Raw genomic sequence first — 20,326 nt, forward strand, 5'->3', positions numbered from 1 at the left:
ATCAATTGATCGACAGTAATTTGTTCACCCATTGTAATACTTATGCTATCTTGAGTGAAGCCACTAGTGAAACCTATGGTCCCAGGTCTATTTTTTATCATATAAGCTTTCAATCTACTTTTATTTGCAATCTTTACTTTCCAATCTATATCATAAAATACCAAAAATATATTTATCTTATCATACTATCTCTATCAGATCTCACTTCCGCAAGTGGCAGTGAAGGGATTGACAACCCCTTTATTGCGTTCGTTGCGAGTTCTTGTTTGTTTGTGTAGGTGCGTGTGACTTTTGAGGAGACTCCTACTAGATTGATACCTTGGTTCTCAAAAACTCAGGGAAATACTTACGCTACTATTGCTGCATCACCCTTTCCTCTTCAAGGAAAACCAACACAAGCTCAAGATGTAGCAAGTCCAAATGGAACGAAAGTTTTTGATGATTTTTCTCGGACAAGAAGACACCCATGAAGCTTCTGGAGGAGGCCAGAAGAGGCACGAGGTGTCCACAAGCCTAGAGGCAGCGCCCTAGGGGTGGCGCCTCTAGAGCTTGTGGGCCCCCTGGAGCTCCTCCAACCCTAATCTCGGCTCTACAATTTCCAAAATATTCCTCGTATTGTCACACCCTAGCTAGTCATGCATTAGAGTGTTGCATCATGTTTACTCATTCATCAGAAACTTGAAATGGGGAAGACAGAACCCCCAGTCCCCTCTGAAACCAACTAGGGTTACTAAAATAATTTTTCAATGAACCTGAAATGCCCTTCTAAAATGCCCATCATTTTTGCCTTGGTTCAGAACCTCTGCCAAAAGTGGTGCACATTTTCCTAGGCCATCCTAGGGTTTTGAATTAAATCATAGTTATTTGAATTTGGGCATTTAAAATAATATAAAATATTTAAATGCTCAAATATCTCCAAACTAAAATGTTTCATGTTGGAAATAATCCAACTATGAGCCAGGAGTAGTTTGGTGATTTTTGGAGTTGCCTAGGTATTTTATTTAATTCAACAAAGTTGCAGATATATTAAATAAAAACAGAAAACAGAAAAGAAAGGGGAAGACTTACCTGTGCGGCCCAGCCAGCCGGCCGGCCCAGCCAGCAACCGACCCAGCCCAGCACTGTAGCTCCCCGTCGTCTTCCTCCCCACGCCCCGAAGCTGCTGCGTGCTCGCACGCGCACGGCCGCGCGGCCACCTCCTGCTTGCCGACGCCCTCCTGGCCGCGTGGACGACGCCCGCAGCCCGTCCCGATCCCCCCTGCTCTCTCTCACTCTCCCCGGCTCTCTCCTTCCTCTCCCTCGCTCTCTCCCTCTCACGGCCGAAGCACACCGTCGCCGCCGTTCGCCTTAGCCACTGCCTCCGACCACCCCTCGCTCCCCCGATTAGCTCAGGAGCTCCGCCTCGACTCCCTCTTCCTCCCCACCGCTCCACGGGTCCCCGGAAGCCCTGCATCGCCGCCACGTCGCCGTTCCCCTCTTCGGACTCCGACCACCGTCGCCTTCAAATTCGTCGTCTCCGGCGCGTCCCCGAGCCCGCTTCGACGCCCACTGCAACCGCGGTGAGCCCCCGGAGCGTTTCCCCCTTCTTCCCTGGTCTCTCCCGACCTCTAGGCCCTAGCTCCACCTCGACCGAGAGCTCCACGCCGCCGGCGATGTCGCCGTCGTGGCCACGGTTGCAGTAGCGCCCAACCGAGCACACCATCGTGCTCCACACATCACCAGGAGCACGTAGAACGCACCAGCGCCTCCCCAAACCCCCTGCAACACTGATCCCGACCGCACCCGAACTCCGGCCGCCGCAGCCGAGCTCGCCGCCGTCAACTCCGGCCACCCCGAGCCCAACCACCACCACCAATAGACGCGGCGCAGCCTCAGCAACACGTAGATACCTTCCGCCGTCCATTTGGTCGCCGGAATGGCAAAAAGCACTCTCGCCGCCGTCTCGGATCTCGCCGGCGTCATGTCGCCGGTGGGGTTTGACCTGACCCACCTGGGGTTTGACCCCCCAGGGTCACTGACGCGTGGGCCCTGTCGGCCAGGTGGTTAGGTTAGCGCTAACTACTGTTAGTCAACCCCCCTGACACTGACAGTGGGCCCCAGTGCCACTAATTAGTAATTAGGATTAATTTAAATCTGTTTAACCCCCCCTGTCACTGACGTGTGGCCCCCACACGTCAGGTTTGACCCGAGCCAGCCCTGTTGACCTGCTGATGTCACTGTGACGTCAGGCTGACGCAGTAATGATATTTCTGGATTTAAATTAAATCAGGAAATTCCAGAATATTAATTAAACTTCAAAAATTCATAACTTTTATTCTGTAACTCCAAATTGGACAAATTATATATGAAAAATGATCAGAAAAATCCAATCTATCCATCTGTACTATTTTCATGCATGATCTAACAAGTTAAATTGATGTTTTAATCAGAACAAGGAAAAGCACTTTAAAAGGCCATATTTGAATTTGAAATTTGAATCTTTGATTCAAATTTGTTCAAACCCTTCTGGCTTTAGTTGCATTAGCCCAATACACTCATGTTGCCATGTTTCATGCATGCATCATATTGTTGCACATTGTTTGGTAATGCTTGTGTATCGATGCCCTTTGCGACAGGTTCTGTCCCCGAGGAGTACCGAGATTACCCTAACGAAGAACCGTATCCGTGCAACGAACCATCAGGCAAGCAAGCAACCATTTGATCATATCGATACAATCCCATGTTCTCGCTCCTGCTCTCTTTTACTGCATTAAGACAACGCGATTCAAACTGCTGTGTGCTGCGGTAGTTGAACCCATTTCCTCTGCATGACCTGTCATTGCCACAGTAACTAGATGAAACCCACTAGCATGTGTAGGAGTTGATTGAGCCCGATGTATGTGTTGTTCCTACCTTGCTATGCCTGCTATGCTTAGAGTTGTGTCAGGTCTGGTTCATCTGGGTGATGGGCTAGAGTGAAATGATTATGTCGGTAATGGGAGTGGTGTGGTGAACACGATTTGGTAAAGGTATCGATGAGAGGCCATGTAGGAGTACATGGTGGGTTGTTTCATTGAAGCCGACCTTAAGCACTGAGATCTGTATGTGTGATTTAAGAATCAGCTACTACCATGCATTGGGCCCGAAACCAATGGACCCTCTCGACTTCTTATTCACCCTAGTTCTCCGTCCAGGAGTTGCAAGTAGTTTCTGGTGTTTGTAGCCTACTGGAGGCCGTGGACAGCGCTGACCGTAGGGGTGGGCTGTGATGCGGTAGGTACGTGGCCGGGTGTACCGAATACCTGTTAGGTATCTCGGGAACCCTGTTCACATCGTTCGGGGCCGTATGGGAAACCTCGGCCGGACTCCCTGCGGATGGAACCTGAATAGGCGATAAACCTGGACTAGAGGCTTACGTGTTTAGGTAGGTCGTGGTCTACACCCACGTCGGCTTTCGCTTGAAGTCTGCCGAGCACATGTCGTGTGCAGACGCTAAGTGGTGGAAACATGTATGAAGAAGTACACCCCTGCAGGGTTATCATGATCTATTCGAATAGCCGCGTCCGCGGTAAAGGACTACTTGGTTGCCTATACAGTTCATAGACAAGTAAATGGAAACTACTAAAATTCTCAAGATAAGTGTGAGTGCCGAGGATGGCTCTTCCGTAGGAAGACGGAGGTGGATCCTCGGTAGTGTATTGAAGTGGTGAGTAGTGGATTCGTGTGCGCAAAACCATTTCAAGTTGGAGTATCGTAGGATAGTCTAGCCAAGAGTCAAAGCTGGCTTGCTGCAATAACTCCACCAACCCTTCTTGATACTATGCATGTATGTAGGATCTGATGTAAGTCTTGCTGAGTACCTTTGTACTCATGTTGCTATAATCTACATTTTACAGAAGACGCTGCAACCCCTTCTGATGGGTTCTATGTAAACGTTGACATCAACGAGTAGGCTAAAGACCCAGGTGGTGACCCTGAGCTTGTGATGGACCACGTAGTATAGTTAGGCTTCCAAGCCTCCTTTATTTTACTAGCTGTCTGTACTCAGACAAGTTACTTCCGCTGTTGGCTTGTATGATTGTATGACTTGTATGTTGGGTCGTGAGACCCGTACCTTTGTGTGTATGTTATGTATGGCTCACTGAGCCTTAAATAAAGTACTTGTGTCGTAGAGTCATGTTGTGATGCTTCGTTGTATTTGCACATATCGAGCATATTGTGTGTATGATTGAAATGCTTGGTATGTGTGGGATCTGACTATCTAGTTGTTTATCTTTAGTAGCCTCTCTTACCGGGAAATGTCTCCTAGTGTTACCGCTGAGCCATGGTAGCTTGCTACTGCTCTGGAACACTTAGGCTGGCCGGCATGTGTCCTTCTTCGTTCCTATGTCTGTCCCTTCGAGGAAATGTGACGCTTTGAGTACCGGAGTCCTGTTAGCCCGCTACAGCCCGGTTTACCGGAGTCCTGCTAGCCCAGTGCTACAGCCCGGACCCACTTGCTGATGACCGACACGTTCGAAGCTGGGTCATGGATGCCTGTCCCTGTAAGTCTGTGCCACTTTGGGTTTACGACTAGTCATGTCAGCCCGGGCTCTTTATCATATGGATGCTAGCGACACTATCATATACGTGAGCCAAAAGGCGCAAACGGTCCCGGGAAAAAGGTAAGACGACACCCGTGGGGATACCGTGCGTGAGGCCGCAAAGTGATATGAGGTGTTACCAGCTAGATCGATGTGACATCAAGTCGGGGTCCTGACAGCGTTGGCATCAGAGCCGGACTGCCTGTAGGTTCTCCAAGCCAAACTGGTCGATGTTGAGTCTAGAAATTCTTAGTTATATGTAGGGGAATTGTTTGTGGGTTGGAACGTAAGGCTCTTTTTACTCCTTATACCTTATGACTTTCTGATCTGAGTCAGTCCATTCTTCCACCGGGGGTTAAGGAATTAGGATCTGTTCTCTCTATCAGGATCACGAGTTACTAATCAGTAGTACCTTATAAGTTTGATGGTTACCAGCCTAGTTCAGTTCTACTACCACATTATGTTGTTGGAATGGTTCCAGAACTTGATATGATGATGTTGAGTGTGTACGAAATCCTTTGTCAAATGTCTCAATATCCTTTTTGAGCATTTACAGCTGTTATGCTGCCGAAATTTTGCTAGAAATTCTAATGCCTTTGCATTATGATTATGCTTTCAGATGGCCACTCGTGACCTCAATCAAGTGGTTCGCCTAACTCGATGCCTAGATGTACCCGGCCATACTGCTAAGTTGGTCAGGGTAATGACTGAGGCTGGATACCGCTGGTATCCTGAGTACACGATCGAAGAACAATTCCGAGACTTTAATCAAAGCCAGTATCTCTGCACTGTCAGGATATTTCCATCTTATCCTGGATCCACTGAGCCTCTTCACTGCTCCTATGGACTCGGGGTTACTATTGAGATGGCTGTGCAGGATGCCGCCTACTCTATGATGACCATTATGCGAGTCAGATCTGGTCTATTTCGGGACTCTGATTTCCGGTATATGCCAGGATCACTTCCGGGAGCACAAGGGTATCTCCAGGCTATCTATGCTGACTCCACTCAGGAGGATTCACGGACTTGCACCACTGCTGAGATGCTCGAGGATAAGGACCGTGAAAATCGGGCCTTAAGGTTAGAGCTCTTTAATACCCGTGCCGACCACTGGGCCACTTTGACTCGGTTCGCACCGGCGGTGCAAGCTGGATATTCAGATATGCGCGATCTCTATCCTGTGAGATCTGCTCTGCCAGACGTGATGGTTTGGCGTGATGTAGGAGGCATCACCCCACCTCGCGGTCCCCGCAGGCCACCGTTTGTTGGTCCACGACCTCATCCTAGCCCCTATGGTCCACAAGCTCCGCGAGACCGTCTGTTTCCGGATGATCATGTTGAACTTCCAGGCTATGGAGGTGACTTCTACGAGGACTACTACGGATCGGTCTGAGTTAGTAGTAGTATCACTAGTTCGCACTAGCTGTGTCGTCTATTGTCCTGCGTGTCTCGTGGGATATGACCTAGTTTGTACTCTTTCCGGAGATGTAGAAAAATAATGTATAGGAGCTTGGGATGCCTCCGATGAGATGTAATCCTCTTTTCACCGTATTAGTACTTTGCTTGGTCTTGTACTAAACCTGTATGGTGTGTATGACGATGGAATAAAGAAGCAGTTTCTGTATCTACCATGTAATACGGATGATCATCTTGCATTCCGAATTATTTCTTACATTATGTATCCCATGTCGGAATTTCATCATTCTGACTAAACCATTGTCTTGTCTACCTAGGATGGTCAACACACGCGCTAATCCTGCTTCCCAAGAGCAGGCCGAAGGCAGTGAAGCCAGAAATGAACATCTGCCTCAACCTCCTTCACTAGCCGAGGTTATGATGGAAGCTGAGAGAAACAAGCGGGAGACAAACCGTTTGTTGGAGCGTATAGAACAGAATACAGCACACCATCAGAGGACTAACGTGGTGTCACTCAGTGATTTTATCAAATTGCATCCACCCACGTTCCACCACTCCGTCGAGCCTCTCGACGCTGATGACTGGCTTCGCAGTATCTCTCACAAGCTGCGTTCCGCGCTGGTAGCTGAGGCTGACAAGGTCACCTTTGCTGCATATCATCTTGAAGGCCCCGCCAGTCTATGGTGGGAGAATTATGGAGCTATGCGCCCAGCGGGCCATGTCACTACTTGGGCTGAGTTCAGTGAGGCTTTCCGTGAACATCACATTCCGGAGGGTCTCATGGACCGTAAGCGTGAAGAATTTTGCAATTTCACCCAAGGCCGACTTTCTGTGGATGTCTATAGCAGGGAGTTTGGTAATCTTGCACGTTATGCAACTGAGGAAGTGTCTATTGACGCCAAGAAGCAAGCAAGGTTCCGTAAGGGCCTTAGTCCTGAGCTTCGCCGCGACCTCCGTCTGCATGAGTGCACATCTTTTTCGAAACTAGTCAACAAAGCCATCAGTGCTGAAACTGGTCAGACTGACTATGACGCAACACGCAAGCATGGACGTGACACGGGTTCCTCATCCGGTGCTGGTCCTCAGAAGCGCCGCGTGTGGGTACCCAACACCGCCCTGCCACCCAGGTTCACACCGAGGCCATCTTTCCAGGCGCCTCGCCCCGCTCAACAGTCTGCTCCAGCCAAGCCCTATGGGGGTCCAACCAATAATGCTCCTCCACGTACCAGTTCCGTGACTTGTTTCAAGTGTGGGGAATCGGGTCATTATATGCGTGAGTGTCCCCAGACCAACCCCAATCAATCTGCTAAAGCTGTTGGCCGTGGCAAGCCGACAGGAAAGGTGTTTCATGCTAAACCGGTCACCGCTTCACGTGGCCATGTCAACTGTGTCTCTGCCGAAGAAGCTCAAGAGGATCACAACGTCGTTCTCGGTACGCTTCTTGTTAATTGCCACCCGGCATCTGTTCTTTTCGATACAGGAGCCTCTCATTCCTTTATATCTGAAAATTATGCTCGTTTGCATAACGTTGCATTCTGTGATCTGCCGTCCACTATGGAAATCTCTACCCCTGGGTCTAGATGGCAGACCTCTAGGGTAAGTTATGGAAATGAGATCCAAGTCGACAGACTTGTTTTCCTTGCGTCTTTGATAGCCCTTAAATCTTCAGATATTAATATCATTCTGGGTATGGACTGGATGTCAGCTCATCATGCCCAAATTGATTGCTTCTCTAGGACTGTTCAACTCACCCATCCTTCGGGGAAGATAGTCAATGTCTTGACCCGAATAGCCAAGCGACAATTATATTCTCTTAACGCCAGCCCTTTGCCAGACCTTGAGGACGTTCCGGTAGTCCGTGACTTCCCGGATGTCTTTCCAGAGGAATTGCCAGGTATTCCACCTGACAGGGATGTTGAGTTCGTAATAGACCTCATTCCAGGAACCGTTCCGATTGCTAGAAGACCTTATAAGATGGCACCACTAGAACTAGCCGAGCTTAAGAAACAACTTGATGAATCCTTGAAAAGGGGTTTCATCCGCCCTAGTTCATCTCCGTGGGCTTGCCCCGTCCTATTCGTCAAGAAGAAGGATGGTACGGACCGGATGGTTGTAGATTACCGACCTGTCAACTTGGTCACAATCAAGAACAAATATCCGCTTCCCAGGATCAACGACCTGTATGATCAGCTCGCTGGATCCTCAGTCTTCTCCAAGATGGATTTGAGGTTGGGATACCATCAAATCAAAATCAGAAACGGGGACATTCCTAAAACGGCCTTTGTTACTCGTTATGGCCAATACGAGTACACCGTCATGTCCTTCGGATTAACCAACGCTCCAGCCACCTTTTCTCGGTTAATGAACTCAATCTTCATGGAGTATTTGGATAAATTCGTCGTAGTTTATCTCGATGATATACTCATCTACTCCAAGAACGAGAAAGAACATGCCGAACATCTAAGGCTAGTGTTGAAGAAACTTCGAGAGCATCGTCTTTATGCCAAATTCTCTAAATGTGAATTCTGGTTGTCAGAAGTGACCTATCTGGGTCATGTAATATCTGGTAAAGGTATTGCGGTTAACCCTGAGCGAGTTCAAGCCGTCCTTGATTGGACTCCACCCGAATCGGTCAAGCAAGTTCGGAGTTTTCTGGGCTTAGCGAGCTATTGTCGTCGCTTTGTCGAGAACTTCTCCAAAGTTGCTAAACCTCTAACTGAACTCCTCAAGAAAGATAAGAAGTTCGAATGGACTCCACAATGTGAGCACAGCTTTCAGGAACTGAAAAGACGCCTGACCTCTGCTCCCGTGCTGGTACCGCCAGACTTCTCCAAGGACTTTGTTATCTACTGCGACGCCTCGCGACAAGGACTAGGTTGCATTCTCATGCAAGATCGACACGTAATTGCTTACGCTTCACGGCAATTGCACCCACATGAGGAGAATTATCCTACTCATGATCTAGAGCTTGCAGCCGTAGTCTATGCACTTAAAACCTGGCGACATTACCTCCTCGGTAATCGTTGCGAAATATTCACTGATCACCAAAGCCTGAAGTACATCTTCACCCAACCGGATCTGAATCTCAGGCAAAGACGTTGGGTTGAATTGATCACAGACTTCGACTTAGGAATAACCTACACCCCAGGGAAAGCCAACGTCATGGCTGATGCGCTAAGTCGTAAATCTTATTGTAACAACCTGATGTTACAACAAAGTCAACCGCTTCTCCATGAGGAATTTCGGAAACTTAACCTTCACATTGTACCTCAAGGTTTTCTCTCCACCTTGGTGGCAAAACCTACCCTTACGGATCAAATTATCAAAGCACAGAAGGTAGATCCGGGAATTTCCCGCATCAAGAGGAACATTCAAAAAGGAATTGCGAATTGTTTCTCCATTAATGATCAAGGAGTCGTATACTTCGGGAATCGACTAGTGGTTCCCAAGGTGCGCAACCTAAGGCGATTAATCCTTAAGGAAGCTCATGAATCTCCTCTCACCATTCATCCCGGTAGTACTAAGATGTATCAGGACCTACGCCAGAGGTTCTGGTGGACTAGGATGAAGAGAGAAATTGCTCAGTACATCGCTAATTGCGACGTCTGTCGTCGTGTAAAAGCAGAGCATCAACGGCCTGCTGGCACCCTTCAACTCTTAGCTATTCCTGAATGGAAATGGGATAAAATTGGTATGGATTTCATTACCGGTTTTCCCAGGACCAAAAGAGGGAATAATGCTATTTTCGTCGTTGTCGATCGTCTTTCCAAAGTAGCTCATTTCTTACCTGTTCGTGAGAGTATAACCGCTAGTCAGCTGGCAGACTTATACATCTCCTGAATAGTGTCCCTCCATGGTGTTCCTTTGGAAATTAATTCGGATCGAGGAAGTCTCTTCACCTCTCGATTTTGGGAAAGTTTCCAAAATGCTATGGGAACCCGTCTCTCCTTTAGCACCGCTTTCCACCCTCAGTCAAGTGGTCAAGTGGAACGCGTCAATCAGATTCTAGAAGACATGCTTCGAGCCTCTGTTATCTCTTTCGGAATGGACTGGGAGAAGTGCCTTCCATTTGCCGAATTCGCTTACAACAACAGCTATCAATCTAGCTTGGGTAAAGCCCCTTTTGAAGTTCTCTATGGACGACGATGTCGAACACCCCTTAACTGGTCAGAGACCGGGGAAAGACAATTCTTTGGCCAGGATATGATTCAGGAAGCAGAAGAACAAGTTCGTATCGTTCGTGAAAAGTTGAAAACAGCCCAATCTCGTCAAAAGAGTCAATATGACCGAAAACATAAGGCTATGACTTTCGAGGTTGACGAGAAGGCTTACCTTCGGGTCACCCCTCTGAAGGGAACCCATCGTTTCGGTATCAAAGGCAAATTGGCTCCTCGTTACATTGGACATTTTCGCATTCTTGCCAAACGAGGAGAAGTTGCCTACCAGTTGGAACTACCTCCGCACCTCTCGAGAGTTCACGATGTCTTCCACGTCTCTCAACTCAGGCGTTGCTTCTCGGATCCTATCCGTGAAGTGGACCACGAAACGCTTGATCTCCAAGATAATCTTACATATCGAGAGTACCCCATTCGTATCCTCGATCAAGCCGAACGTACCACGCGACGTCATAACATCAAGTTTCTCAAAGTTCAATGGTCGCACCATTCTGAAGATGAAGCAACTTGGGAAAGGGAGGATCGTCTTCGACTCAAGTATCCCGCCTTCTTCCCGGAGGAACCCAAATCTCGGGACGAGATTCTTTTGAGTGGGGGTGAGTTGTCACACCCTAGCTAGTCATGCATTAGAGTGTTGCATCATGTTTACTCATTCATCAGAAACTTGAAATGGGGAAGACAGAACCCCAAGTCCCCTCTGAAACCAACTAGGGTTACTAAAATAATTTTTCAATGAACCTGAAATGCCCTTCTAAAATGCCCATCATTTTTGCCTTGGTTCAGAACCTCTGCCAAAAGTGGTGCACATTTTCCTAGGCCATCCTAGGGTTTTGAATTAAATCATAGTTATTTGAATTTGGGCATTTAAAATAATATAAAATATTTAAATGCTCAAATATCTCCAAACTAAAATGTTTCATGTTGGAAATAATCCAACTATGAGCTAGGAGTAGTTTGGTGATTTTTGGAGTTGCCTAGGTATTTTATTTAATTCAACAAAGTTGCAGATATATTAAATAAAAACAGAAAACAGAAAAGAAAGGGGAAGACTTACCTGTGCGGCCCAGCCAGCCGGCCGGCCCAGCCAGCAACCGACCCAGCCCAGCACTGTAGCTCCCCGTCGTCTTCCTCCCCACGCCCCGAAGCTGCTGCGTGCTCGCGCGCGCACGGCCGCGCGGCCACCTCCTGCTTGCCGACGCCCTCCTGGCCGCGTGGACGACGCCCGCAGCCCGTCCCGATCCCCCCTGCTCTCTCTCACTCTCCCCGGCTCTCTCCTTCCTCTCCCTCGCTCTCTCCCTCTCACGGCCGAAGCACACCGTCGCCGCCGTTCGCCTTAGCCACTGCCTCCGACCACCCCTCGCTCCCCCGATTAGCTCAGGAGCTCCGCCTCGACTCCCTCTTCCTCCCCACCGCTCCACGGGTCCCCGGAAGCCCTGCATCGCCGCCACGTCGCCGTTCCCCTCTTCGGACTCCGACCACCGTCGCCGTCAAATTCGTCGTCTCCGGCGCGTCCCCGAGCCCGCTTCGACGCCCACTGCAACCGCGGTGAGCCCCCGGAGCGTTTCCCCCTTCTTCCCTGGTCTCTCCCGACCTCTAGGCCCTAGCTCCACCTCGACCGAGAGCTCCACGCCACCGGCGATGTCGCCGTCGTGGCCACGGTCGCCGTAGCGCCCAACCGAGCACACCATCGTGCTCCACACATCACCAGGAGCACGTAGAACGCACCAACGCCTCCCCAAACCCCCTGCAACACTGATCCCGACCGCACCCGAACTCCGGCCGCCGCAGCCGAGCTCGCCGCCGTCAACTCCGGCCACCCCGAGCCCAACCACCACCACCAATAGACGCGGCTCAGCCTCAGCAACACGTAGATACCTTCCGCCGTCCATTTGGTCGCCGGAATGGCAAAAAGCACTCTCGCCGCCGTCTCGGATCTCGCCGGCGTCATGTCGCCGGTGGGGTTTGACCTGACCCACCTGGGGTTTGACCCCCCAGGGTCACTGACGCGTGGGCCCTGTCGGCCAGGTGGTTAGGTTAGCGCTAACTACTGTTAGTCAACCCCCCTGACACTGACAGTGGGCCCCAGCACCACTAATTAGTAATTAGGATTAATTTAAATCTGTTTAACCCCCCTTGTCACTGACGTGTGGCCCCCACACGTCAGGTTTGACCCGAGCCAGCCCTGTTGACCTGCTGATGTCACTGTGACGTCAGGCTGACGCAGTAATGATATTTCTGGATTTAAATTAAATCAGGAAATTCCAGAATATTAATTAAACTTCAAAAATTCATAACTTTTATTCTGTAACTCCAAATTGGACAAATTATATATGAAAAATGATCAGAAAAATCCAATCTATCCATCTGTACTATTTTCATGCATGATCAAACAAGTTAAATTGATGTATTAATCAGAACAAGGAAAAGCACTTTAAAAGGCCATATTTGAATTTGAAATTTGAATCTTTGATTCAAATTTGTTCAAACCCTTCTGGCTTTAGTTGCATTAGCCCAATACACTCATGTTGCCATGTTTCATGCATGCATCATATTGTTGCACATTGTTTGGTAATGCTTGTGTATCGATGCCCTTTGCGACAGGTTCTGTCCCCGAGGAGTACCGAGATTACCCTAACGAAGAACCGTATCCGTGCAACGAACCATCAGGCAAGCAACCAACCATTTGATCATATCGATACAATCCCATGTTCTCGCTCCTGCTCTCTTTTACTGCATTAAGACAACACGATTCAAACTGCTGTGTGCTGCGGTAGTTGAACCCATTTCCTCTGCATGACCTGTCATTGCCACAGTAACTAGATGAAACCCACTAGCATGTGTAGGAGTTGATTGAGCCCTATGTATGTGTTGTTCCTACCTTGCTATGCCTGCTATGCTTAGAGTTGTGTCAGGTCTGGTTCATCTGGGTGTTGGGCTAGAGTGAAATGATTATGTCGGTAATGGGAGTGGTGTGGTGAACACGATTTGGTAAAGGTATCGATGAGAGGCCATGTAGGAGTACATGGTGGGTTGTTTCATTGAAGCCGACCTTAAGCACTGAGATCTGTATGTGTGATTTAAGAATCAGCTACTACCATGCATTGGGCCCGAAACCAATGGACCCTCTCGACTTCTTATTCACCCTAGTTCTCCGTCCAGGAGTTGCAAGTAGTTTCTGGTGTTTGTAGCCTACTGGAGGCCGTGGACAGCGCTGACCGTAGGGGTGGGCTGTGATGCGGTAGGTACGTGGCCGGGTGTACCGAATACCCGTTAGGTATCTCGGGAACCCTGTTCACATCGTTCGGGGCCGTATGGGAAACCTCGTCCGGACTCCCTGCGGATGGAACCTGAATAGGCGATAAACCTGGACTAGAGGCTTAAGTGTTTAGGTAGGTCGTGGTCTACACCCACGTCGGCTTTCGCTTGAAGTCTGCCGAGCACATGTCGTGTGCAGACGCTAAGTGGTGGAAACATGTATGAAGAAGTACACCCCTGCAGGGTTATCATGATCTATTCGAATAGCCGCGTCCGCGGTAAAGGACTACTTGGTTGCCTATACAGTTCATAGACAAGTAAATGGAAACTACTAAAATTCTCAAGATAAGTGTGAGTGCCGAGGATGGCTCTTCCGTAGGAAGACGGAGGTGGATCCTCGGTAGTGTATTGAAGTGGTGAGTAGTGGACTCGTGTGCACAAAACCATTTCAAGTTGGAGTATCGTAGGATAGTCTAGCCAAGAGTCAAAGCTGGCTTGCTGCAATAACTCCACCAACCCTTCTTGATACTATGCATGTATGTAGGATCTGATGTAAGTCTTGCTGAGTACCTTTGTACTCATGTTGCTATAATCTACATTTTACAGAAGACGCTGCAACCCCTTCTGATGGGTTCTATGTAGACGTTGACATCAACGAGTAGGCTAAAGACCCAGGTGGTGACCCTGAGCTTGTGATGGACCACGTAGTATAGTTAGGCTTCCAAGCCTCCTTTATTTTACTAGCTGTCTGTACTCAGACAAGTTACTTCCGCTGTTGGCTTGTATGATTGTATGACTTGTATGTTGGGTCGTGAGACCCGTACCTTTGTGTGTATGTTATGTATGGCTCACTGAGCCTTAAATAAAGTACTTGTGTCGTAGAGTCATGTTGTGATGCTTCGTTGTATTTGCACATATCGAGCATATTGTGTGTATGATTGAAATGCTTGGTATGTGTGGGATCTGACTATCTAGTTGTTTATCTTTAGTAGCCTCTCTTACCGGGAAATGTCTCCTAGTGTTACCGCTGAGCCATGGTAGCTTGCTACTGCTCTGGAACACTTAGGCTGGCCGGCATGTGTCCTTCTTCGTTCCTGTGTCTGTCCCTTCGGGGAAATGTCACGCTTTGAGTACCGGAGTCCTATTAGCCCGCTACAGCCCGGTTTACCGGAGTCCTGCTAGCCCAGTGCTACAGCCCGGACCCACTTGCTGATGACCGACATGTTCGAAGCTGGGTCATGGATGCCTGTCCCTGTAAGTCTGTGCCACTTTGGGTTTACGACTAGTCATGTCAGCCCGGGCTCTTTATCATATGGATGCTAGAGACACTATCATATACGTGAGCCAAAAGGCGCAAACGGTCCCGGGAAAAAGGTAAGACGACACCTGTGGGGATACCGTGCGTGAGGCCGCAAAGTGATATGAGGTGTTACCAGCTAGATCGATGTGACATCGAGTCGGGGTCCTGACACGTATACCAGAGGGCACACCAAAAATACTTTTCAACTACCGCAAGTTTTTGTCCTCGTGAGATCCCATCTTGGGGACTTTTCTAGTACTCTGCCGGAGGGGGATTTTATCACAGAGGGCCTCTACATCAACCTTGCCGCCCTTTCGATGATGTGTGTGTAGTTTACCATAGACCTAAAGGTCCATAGCTAGTAGCTAGATGGCTTCTTCTCGCTCTTTGCTCTTCAATACAATATTCTTTTCGATGTTCTTTGAGATCTATTCGATGTAATATTCTTTTGTGGTGCATTTATTGAGATCCAATGAATTTTGGATTTATGATCAGATTATCTATGAATACTATTTGAGTCTTCTCTGAACTCTTTTATGCATGATTAAGATAGCTTTGTATTTCTCTCGGATCTATTGATTTGGTTTGGACAACTAGATTGATTTTTCTTGCAATTGGAGAGGTGTTTTGCGATGAATCACAAGTATAGGAGACCAATCGTAGTCCTTTCAATTAGTAAGAGTGTCGAACCCAACGAGGAGCTGAAGGAAATGACAAGCAGTTTTCAGTAAGGTATTTTCTGCACGCACTGAAATTATTGATAACAGATAGTTTTGTGATAAGATAATTCATAATGGGTAACAAGTAACAAGTGTAGCAAAGGTGCAACAAGGTGGCCTAATCCTTTTTGTAGCAAAGTATAAGCCTGGACGAACTCCTATATAAAGCAAAGCGCTCCCGAGGACACATGGGAATTACTGTCAAGTTAGTTTTCATGATGCTCATATGATTCACGTTCGTTACTTTGATAATTTGACATGTGGGTGGACCGGCGCTTGGGTGCTATCCTTACTTGGACAAGCCTCCCACTTATGATTAACCACTCTTGCAAGCATTCGCAACTATGAAAGAAGAATTAAGATAAATCTAACCTTAACATGAAACATGTGGATCCAAATCAGCCCCTTACGAAGCAACACTTAAACTAGGTTTTAAGGTTCTGTCACTCTAGCAACCCATCATCTACTTATTACTTCCCAATGCCTTCCCCTAGGCCCAAATCATGGTGAATTGTCATGTAGTCAATGTTCACATAACACCACTAGAGGAAAGACAACATACATCTCCTCAAAATATCGAACGAATACAAAATTCACATGATTACTTATAACAAGACTTCTCCCATGTCTTCAGGAACAAACGTAACTACTCACAAAGCATGTCCATGTTGAAGATCAAAGTGGTATTGAATATCATGAAGGATCTGAACATATGATCTTCCACCAAATAAACCAACTAGCATCAACTACAAGGAGTAATCAACACTACTAGCAACCCACATGTACCAATCTGAGGTTGTGGGGCAAAGATTGAATACAAGAGATAACCTAGGGTTTGAGAGGAGATGGTGCTAGTGAAGATTTTGATGAAGATTGACCCTCCCTCAATGAGAGGATCGTTGGTGATGACAATGGCTTCGATTTCCCACTCCGGGAGGGAAGTTTCCCCGGCAGAATAGCTCCGTCGGAGCCCTAGATTGATTCTGCCCAGGTTCCGTCTCGAGACGGCGGCGCTTTGTCCCGAAGTCTCTCTCTTGATTTCTTTAGGTCAAAATGCTTCATATAGCAGAAGATGGGAACCGGAGACCTGCCAGGGGGCCACAAGCCCTAGGGGTAGGGCACGCCCCCAGGCTTGTGGCAACCTGGTGGGTCCCCCTCTGGCCTTTCTTTGCCCAATATTTTTTTATATATTCCAAAACAATCTCCATAAAGTTTTAGGACATTTGTAGTTGTGCAGAATAGGACTCTCAGATTTGCTCCTTTCCAGTCTAGAATTCCAGTTGCCGGCATTCCCCCTCTTTGTAAAATAAGAGAGAAAAGGCATAGGTATTGTACCATAATGTGAAATAACAGCCCATAATGCAATAAATATCCACATAAAAGCATGATGGAAAATGGACATATCAACTCCCGCAATCTTAGACCTTGCTTGTCCTCAAGGGAAAGCCGAAATCTATAATCATGCACTACACCACGGTAGAGTTTATGTGACACACTTCTGTGGGGAAAGGTCCACTAGTCTCCACAAAAAAACTGTCGGTGTAGCTATGAAGTTTTGTCCTCGGACCATGTGTCGGCGTAGATACATCATTGTGGACACACTATGTGTTAGCAACCACTAAGCGACTACTTAGCTGTCGGCAAGTCACTAACAACATGCTATGTGTCGGCATATGTGTGGGCTATAACAATTTATCTGTCGGTGTAGGTACGTGCTTAGTGATATACAATATGTCAGCGTATGTAGGGTGTTTGGATATAGAATAAGTGTCGGCATATGTGCACACGTGTCAAGTGGCCAAAGCTTGGATTTCTTTTTCTTATTTGAGAATCCTGAAGCTTGGAAAGTTGGCGCGCCATTTAGGCGCGAGACGGGAAAAAATTCCAGCTGGCCCATGCAAAATAGCCCCCAAATCGGACCTAGTCCATAACCCTACCCGTGCCAGCCGCCGCCGCCGCCCTTGCGCCCCATGCCTATCCCCTCGTCCTCGAGCTCAACCCACGGCCCTGACGCCGTCGCCACCATATCCGCGCTCCACCCCACGGTCCTGATATTGTCGCCGACGTCCTCGCACTCCGCCTGAGATCCAGCCGCCGTCCTCACGCTCAGCCCGAGATCTAGCTGCCGTCGGCCGTCCTCGCGTTCAGGGATCCACGCCCAACCCCCATCCCCATCCTCCAGCCCCCAACCTCGTCCGTCATATCCCTGCTGCCGCCGGTAGAGATCCATCCGCGAGCTCTCCATCCCCCTGCACCCCTCCCGAAGCCAGACGTCCGTTGCTGCAGATCTCCTCACAAGACTTGTCTTTTCCAATAGGTAGGCATAGGCTCCTGCTGAGATATCCTTTTCTGTTCTGCTGCATGATGCGTGCTTGTACATTGCTGAACTTTGAACCATATGTCATTGCTGAACTCTGAAAATTAGAGTAACACTTTGATATCTTGTGCTAAGATTTGTTGATTTTACAGTTATGATTCCTATTTCTCAGCATCCCAATTTGGATACAAAGATTGGTGCTACACAACATAGCAAGCCATCTGACATCCATGTCTCATAGCTGATTTTCATTTTTATATTTATCATATTATTCTGAACGCTTTATCTCCTTTAAATTAGAAAGTGATTATTCATTTAACATTTGATATGGGTGAAAGCTCATAAGTTGTTAGCATTGTGCGACTTCCTGATTTCTAGGTGGTCCAGTTTTTGGGTGAGTTGGCGTGGTCAAACGGAGGCTCCTGGAGGTGCATGACCTCTGAGATAAGCACTTTTGATTGTGAATATGTATTTCTAAGTTATATAGTGCAAACGATTGAGTTGGCTTCAACTTCGCTGTAGAACTGAATATTGTTTGTGCTGTAACATCATGTAGTTTCTGATGCTTCATGGTTTAATTTTGGGTCGATGTGCTTGGTGCTGCAGGAGTAGGTGTACATGATGGTGAGCTTGCAGGGCGCCGAGTACGCGGTACTACCTGGCAGCAAGGACGAGAGGTGGACGAGCGGAGGGCGCTGAGGTGGACCCAGAGCCCAGTCAGTGTTTAAGTAGGCACATTCCAATTTTATTCTCCATCACTTTTGAATTGCATCGTCATCTACACTTGATACTTATGAATAACAGTGTCATCTTTTGATATTATTTTTTTATGTGAGCACGGTGTTGTTTTCCTTTTGCATGAATATGGCATTAGCATTCAAACCTTAGGCTCAACATATACTCTCATCTTCCTCTGCATCCACATGCCTTCAACTACTTGAAGCTCTATATGGTTTCCAAAGGGGAGAATTGCAAGTTCTGATCACATTCAAACCTTACAGGCACCTTCTCATAGTGCCTCACACCACATTTTTTTGACATGTGAATTCAATTTGTAGAGTCAGCCGCCTCAGTGCAGTGGCTAGATAGTTTGTTCATTCTTGTTGCTGGCATAATATTTGTTCTTTTGACAAGTTCATTCATTATACTAACCAAGTACATAACTTGCAGACCTTTCTGCCTGAAAAAAGCAGCCTCAAACTGATAAGAAGGCAGCATTTATTTCTATGAAGTAACGGTTATTTTTGTAGATGAATGACGACAAGGAGGCAACTAATGTACCAGGAGGTGCAGGTACTATAACATAATACATACATTAAGTTTATTGTTTCTCTCTTAGAAATATACCTAGATCATTTTGAGCCTTGACTAGAGCGCGACATTTCTGCCTGAACTTATAGCATTACTAGATAACATTTTGTATCTTGTTGATAAAACAGAACTCCACATACTGCAGTTTATAATAAAAAAATATGAAAATAACACAACATGATCTGAAGCGCACATACATTGCTTAGGAGTTAACATACACAGATCTGTTTGGTGTTATCCCTTTGGTGGTCACAGTCTGAAGATCACGTGGCATAAACTGAACTTCACATACTACAGTTTTTTGGTCAGAAGTTGTACATTTTTCATTCTACTTCATCAGATAATGTACAAACACAATTATTTTCAAACTTTGAAGATTGCATCAGCTAACTTCGTAGTACAAGAAATATGTCACGACCGGTTTTCCAATAAAAATATTTATTGAGAAACCAATCTTTTGAGTCCAGTATGAGAGAAATCCTCCTCACTGGTAGACAAATTCTTGATACAATAAGCCAGTAGCATAAAATATATTACAGGGTCGAACTACGGTTGCTCAACCAAATTATTACAAGCACGCCAATAATTATACATAATGGCGGACATGACACAGTGGTGTGGAGGCATACTACTGACTCGAGGATAGGGCGGTGGTGGAAAAACACAGCGGGGAGAGAAATACAAGACTCTAAGTCTGTCATCTCATCGAGCGTCGAGGTGAGGCTCGATGAATTTATTTGGTAGCGGAAGAGGATATAAAACAGTGACCAAATCCAGTGTCGCACGAGACTGACTGGGACTCCTCTAGGTGTCGGACTCGCTATCAAACTCTTCATCCATGAGATCGCCTTCGTCAGCATCTGGCCAAATCAACAAGCCAGTGAGTACTTTGGAAGTACTCGCAAGACAGTTCGGACGTAAGATATAACAAATGCATGTATGGATACGTCATGTATAATTCACCAATGTACATTCAAAAAAATTAGCATAACAAGGTAAGTAAAGGAAAACGGCGGTAGTCCGCCTGATATCCGAACAGAGTATAAAAAACCACCGATCGGGTGTCTGAAGCGACGCCTCGAAAGGTGAACAAATAAATATAAGGAAATGATGCCACAGTTGGGCGCCTTAGCGACACCACAAAAAGGGCTTTAAAAGAAATAGCACGGTCGGATGTCGGGGCGACATCACAGAAAGGGCTTTAAAAGAAATGCCACGATCGGACGTCGGGGCGACATCACAGAAAGGGCTTTAAAAGAAAAGCCACAGTC

This window comes from Triticum aestivum, chromosome 6B (genome assembly GCF_018294505.1).
Source record: "Triticum aestivum cultivar Chinese Spring chromosome 6B, IWGSC CS RefSeq v2.1, whole genome shotgun sequence".
NCBI classification, from domain to species: domain Eukaryota; kingdom Viridiplantae; phylum Streptophyta; class Magnoliopsida; order Poales; family Poaceae; genus Triticum; species Triticum aestivum.